Here is a 6,133-nt window from a genome sequence, read left to right on the forward strand (position 1 = left end):
CACAGTTGTAATGAGCACATTGGTTTGGGAATCACAGCAATATTTCCGCGGCTCCTGCCGAAAGTTGGCGGAGTCGATGCGCTGCACGTCCAACGCGGCCGCGCGCTCGCAGCGCCTCCCGAACATTGACGATGGAATTATTTTTTTAAGAGAAAACTTTGTCTTCAATGAGCATATGCACTGCCTCAAAATTAATTGTCGCAAAACACTAGACATGTAGGGGCAGCAATGGAAATTGAGCAGCTGTATACTTCTAAACAATGTGGAGCAGTGGGCTTCACAGCCCGGGATGAGTGCAGTGCGTTTCCAAACATGTGTTCGCATTTCAGCTATATAGGCACAAAATGCGCACAAAAAAGATAACCAAATGTCTGGAAATCTATAGAGTAAATGTTCTTTCTTGAAGGTGTAGGGTTGCCTGCAAAGCTAACAACAATGGTCTAGCATGTGGCATGGACTGACGCGATCTTCAGAGAGCCAACATCATGCAGCTCGCTGTTTGTAGGAGCTCACAGTAACTAATATTATGTTCGTTTGAGCGCTCATCCTTCGCTGTCAGTAAGGCGATGAGCGTGCCTTTCTTCATGCGCCTGGGTATGCCGCCTTCCTGTCAGCTCGTACGCAGCGCAGGTGTGACTATGATCATGGAACATTGTTTTTCGTCGACAATAATTAGAGCACGTTTTGGTTCTTCCACGCCACTGGTGTCGTAACATCATGCCACACTCATTGGTCACACACATTGCGTCAGTGCAAATCCAGCCGTAAGAGCGCAGCCATAACACATTATGTAAGTGCAGCGCTCCATGGCGATAGGTCCCCGTGCAGTGATGTCTCGCATGACGTCACTTTTGATGGGTCTCGCGTTGCGCAACGATAACTATAATTTGTCTTTTTTAAATAAAATGCCCAAAGTATGCGCAGGCGAAGCTTATACGGCTTCGTCGCTGGTATATCTTTGCTCCGATGCTGTCATTGCAAGAAAATGGCTGGTTTTTACACGTGTTCCGTGATTTCTTGGTAATAATAAAGGTTTTCTAAACCAGTGAAATTCTTAAGACACCAGTGATGCGGCCACTGGCTCCAAGCAGCATAGGATGCAGCACAGGCGGGCGAAAAACGTCTGCAGACACTTTCCACAGCCTCCTTTGTCTCGAAGTTGGGAGCCCACACCCATTGACGTCAACTAAGCTACGCTTCTGAAAAGCAAGCCGCGCATGCAAGTAAATTTAAGGCTACGCTTCCCAGACCTTTTTTTACTAATGGGTTGAAAAAGGAAGAAAAGTAAAACCAACACAGATTAGTGGTTGTCTTTCTGTTGCATAGCAAACGCAACAACCGAATAAATATGTGTCAATCTTTTTTCAGTCAGCGCGCAATTCATTATTTTTGCAGAACTATGTATCGGCAGACGTTATCTTGCCTTCGCATTACATGCCCTGCCCAAGCTCAATTCTTCCTCTTCATTTCGACTTGGACGTCAATAACCCGCGCATGTTCATTCATCAACTCTGCCGCTTCCGCTAGCTTAACGTCAGACCTATCATTTTACTTCCCGTCGTCCGCAGCTTTGCCCTTACCTAAGCTGAACCATTTACGTTCGCCTTCAAATTTCTGCCCCGCAGGTGGGTACCGGTAAGGTGCAGCTGTTGTATACTTTTCTCCAGAGGGATATTTGTAAACTGACATTCCTGAACGGAGAGCCTGTTATATACGCTCCACCGCATTGTTATTCTTCTGGTTATTTCTCTCTGATGATCCCGATCAGCGGCCACAGATTGCCCTAAGTTGACGTAATCACTAACCATATCCACGCCCTTCCTAACAATTACGAAATGCTGTTCTCCTGCGAAATTGTTGAACATTACTTCGGTTTCCTGCAAGTTAATTTTCAAGCCAACCATTATGCTTCGCCTGTAAACTTATTTATCACGCTTTGCTGCTCACCTCCTGAGTGACTTAGGAAGCCAATGTCGCCAGCGAAGCGCAAATTGCTTAGGCATTCACCAATAACGGACAGCAAGCTATTCGGTTAGTAGCATTTGAAGTCCTTAACGCCTCCTTTCTGACACCCTTGCTTATTTGAGTTTTGTTGCTTAATCCATGAAGGATCATGGTAGCTACGCAGTAGTTATAGATATCTTCCAGTATTTGCACATAAGACTCTTACACTCTGATTAGGCAATGCCTGCATGAGTGCAGAGGTTTCTGCTGGGTCAAATGCATTCTCGTAGTCAATGAACGCTATATGCAGGGGCTGGTTACACTCTGCGCATTTTTATATCACATGATTGTTACCTAAGTAAATATCATGTAGGCAATGGACTGTAAGCTGATCGGTCTGTTTTTTGAATTCCTTGAGGTCTCATTTCTTATCAACTAATCATCGTAAGCAGTCTTCCAAGCTTCCGGTGCGCTCGAGGTCATAAGTCATTGCGTACAGAGAGCGGCTAGTGTTTCTAGCCAATCCCCTCTTCGTTCTTCAAGATATCAGCTGTTACCTCATCCTCAGCAGCTGCTTTCCCCTTTTGCATAGCTCCCAAGGCTTTCTTGCTCTTTCCTTACTGGCGAGATGTCCAATTGCTGTGCTCTACTGCCTCTTTCATTAACGTTCTGATTACTATAGCTACTGTAAATATTTGTTTATAACTCTTCGGCTACTTTAACGATCTTATCGATATTGCTAATGTCATTTTCCTCGCTCTCTTAGTGCATACATCTGGCTTTTGCTATGGCTTGTTTTGTCTTCATAGCTTTTAGGCTATCTCCGCTCTCTAGATCATGCTCGATTCTCTCCTTGTTAAACTTCCTTATGACGGCTCCTTGCCGCTTATTTATTAAATTCGATAGCTCTGCTAGCTCTATTCTGTCTGTACGGTTAGACGCCCTCATACTTTGACGTCTCTTAATCATATCTTTTGTCTTCTGAGATATCTTTCCGGTATCCTGTCGGACCGTCCTACCGCAACTTCTACCACGCACTCCGTAATGATAGCTGTAAGATTATCGTTCATTGTTAAAGCATTAAGATTGTCGGCCTTAGCTAGAGCCAAATATCTGTTCTGCAGCGATATCCTGAATTCCTCTACTTTCCCTCTTACCGATAACTCGTTAATGAACTTCCGCTTCACTGGCTTCTCCACTTTCGTTTTCAAGTCTAAGCGAACTCGAGACCTTATCATTCTGTGGTCGCTAAAACGCAATTTTCCAAGGACCTCTAAATCGAGTACGATACCAGGGCGAGCGCATACTATTAAGTCATTTCATTTTTCGACTCACCATTGGGGCTCTTCCACGTCCACCTGCTGTCCTTTCGTTCCCGGAAGAAGGCATTCATGATACGTGAATTATTTCTCTTCCTAAGGATAACGGAGTGGATTCTAAGAAAAGGCAAGCGTAGCAGGGGGCAGGAGAAAGTTAGTTGCGCGGATGAGATTAAGAATTTTGCTGCTGACAAAGGACAGGGTTAATTTGGGAGTCATGCAGGAAGTGTCATCAATGCAGTGGCCGTAATCAGACCGATGATGATGAAGATATAACGGCAGCCAGCTTTTTCTCTGCGAAACTATCCTGCGACACAAGGCGAAGGCTCCACGGCGAACTGGTAGATGCAAAGAGCAGCTATAAGAACAAAAAATTTTCAACAATGCGCAAACACACCTAGTATAATTGCTTTCCACACAGGAGCCAGCAATGCTCTGCGCTGGCGACACTGCACTGCATATGAATATCAATTTGTATTAGATCTGAGGGTGATATCACAAGGACCATTAAGGTAAATCAGGTTGTTAACCAACCGCAGTAGGGCTTTGGCTGCGGGGATCGAACGTTAAAACAAATTTAGTGGGGGGTCCTATTTCAACTGCGGCAACGACAGTTAGATTGAGCCGAAATATACAATCACGGCCCTGTGGTGATCGAATTTACTGCGGGTTAGACAAAGCCAGGCTGCGAATTTATTCCAGACAGTTCACAATAACTCTTCTTATCGCACATGTGTAACTTCGGGACAGTGCTTTTGCCGACATGAATGTATGTATGACTACAAAAATGCATTAGTTACATGTACGAGCCATGGTAAATGTTATTGAGGGCTCTTTTGCTTCACAGGCAGGAAATGCGGAGGTTTATTTCTAAAGCGAAAATGCTATTACCAACCTGGTCTGTGAATTCAAATTGGAGTGTTGTCTATTTCGATCGTTCATAATGTAATTGCCACAGCCTCGTCGTATACGATCTAAACTGAAAATAAATGACGTACAAGCGCTAAACCTGGCACTCTGACGTGTCAAGTCTCGCACGCAGTGAACAACGAGCCCCTCAATCTCGCACAGCCGCTGCACTTCATGCGGCTTAACTGCGAAACAAAGCGGCCAGTGCAAAAACTGTAGAGGATAGAAAAGATGCTGGACGCCCACAGTACCCACGACTCAAAACTGCACAGAACTCGACACGTTACCTGGTTTAGCTGCAGCGGTACGGCCATGAGAGCCCACCAAGGGTGTTAACACAAGATGAAGTCTCAGTTCTTTGGTCGGTGGCATCCATCAAAAATACCACAGGTAGTTTGTTTGCATCATATATTGCATTTACATGGGAGAGGGTTGAAATGTTTCACGGATGCATCCTTCGACGAAAAACGTTGCAGAGGTGGTTGGTATAACGTCAGCTTGCAGACGACTGCTGCCAAGATTTACAACAAACTCCGAACGCCAAAGAGGACACGTCACGGCCTTTCGTAAAGTGCTTAAATGTATTCGTTTCTCTCATCTTCCCCATAGACGAGTAAGGTAACGCTATGCTTCTGTAGCTAGTGTTTTCTGCTTGGAGACAGGCATGGGCCTCCTCATAGAGACATCATTTTTTGTCAACATCCACAAGGCCTTTACCAACAATTCAAAGCGTTTTGATTACGTCGTGTTGCTAGGCCTACGTCATTTGCATTGGATTAACTGCGTCATCACAATGTATTCAGGGCAGTACGGCCACTCTATTGCCGTTATTGTATTATGACTCCATGTTTGCGCGAAAGGACTATTCCGATCGGTAAACCCCGATCAATATCTTGCGACGTTTGTGGGTTTGTGCCAAGTGAAATAAATGAATAAAAGCAAACCTAATAAATACCCATGACTGGTATTCAAGTGCCCGGCGGCACGAACAGATCAGCTCGTTAGCCACTGCGGCGGAGTCAAGGAGCAAGACTATATAGGAGGTGAAACTCCCGTCAGCCGAGTGAGCGCATGCGACCAGATAAAGTCACAATTATATGCGTCGACGAAGTCGCATGCAGTGGCAGCGCCATGCAGCAGCTCGTAGAAGCTGCAGGGGAAAAAATAAAAATGCAGCGCCAGGGCAGGCGGCTCCGGCTCGCTCTCCGGCGCCGGGCGATAGCCCCACAAGCGACTGGGGGCGTTGAAGGAAGAGTCGCGTGGAGGAAAGCTTGCGGACTAGTCTCCACGCTGGGCATTACTCTCCATACTGACCCTGTCTATCCAACACGTGTGGGTAACTCCGTAACTCGAGACACCTGTCCCGATCTTACCCTCATTTGCAACGTAAGACACGCAGACTGGGTCAACACCGAGGACACCCTTTGCAGTGACCACTGCATTATCAACACCATCCATTTGCACTCGCCCCTTACAACGCTCCATAGTGCAGGCCCACCTGCCAGACTGAACGGTTTGCGGGCAATCCCTGCCCCCGTAGAGTCTGCTCCAAAACGACTATTCTTCCTGGACCCACACCCTCCTCCGAATGCTACACAAACACGAAAAGCAAATACAACTCACAGATAAGGTGATGGATGTGGACATCCATCTTCATCTTTGGGAAGCGCGGCGCAGCCTCACTAAGAGGTGGCGCCGCCAGAAACATAACAGTAAACTCCGCTTGCGGATTCACGACCTCACCCAGAAGGCGGCTCAGTATGCTGCCCATCTCGCCGATTCAAGCTGGGTGGATCGCTGTAACTCTGTTGCTAGAAAAATGTCTAGTCGCAACACTTGGAAGCTATTCCGCAGCCTGATAGATCCAACTCATACCCGCGCAGAAACACAGAAACATCTGCAACGAGCGATTTACAATTTCAAAGGTAATACGGGCCAACTTGCACAGACTTTACGGTATC

Source organism: Amblyomma americanum, chromosome 4 (assembly GCF_052857255.1).
Source record: "Amblyomma americanum isolate KBUSLIRL-KWMA chromosome 4, ASM5285725v1, whole genome shotgun sequence".
NCBI lineage: Eukaryota > Metazoa > Arthropoda > Arachnida > Ixodida > Ixodidae > Amblyomma > Amblyomma americanum.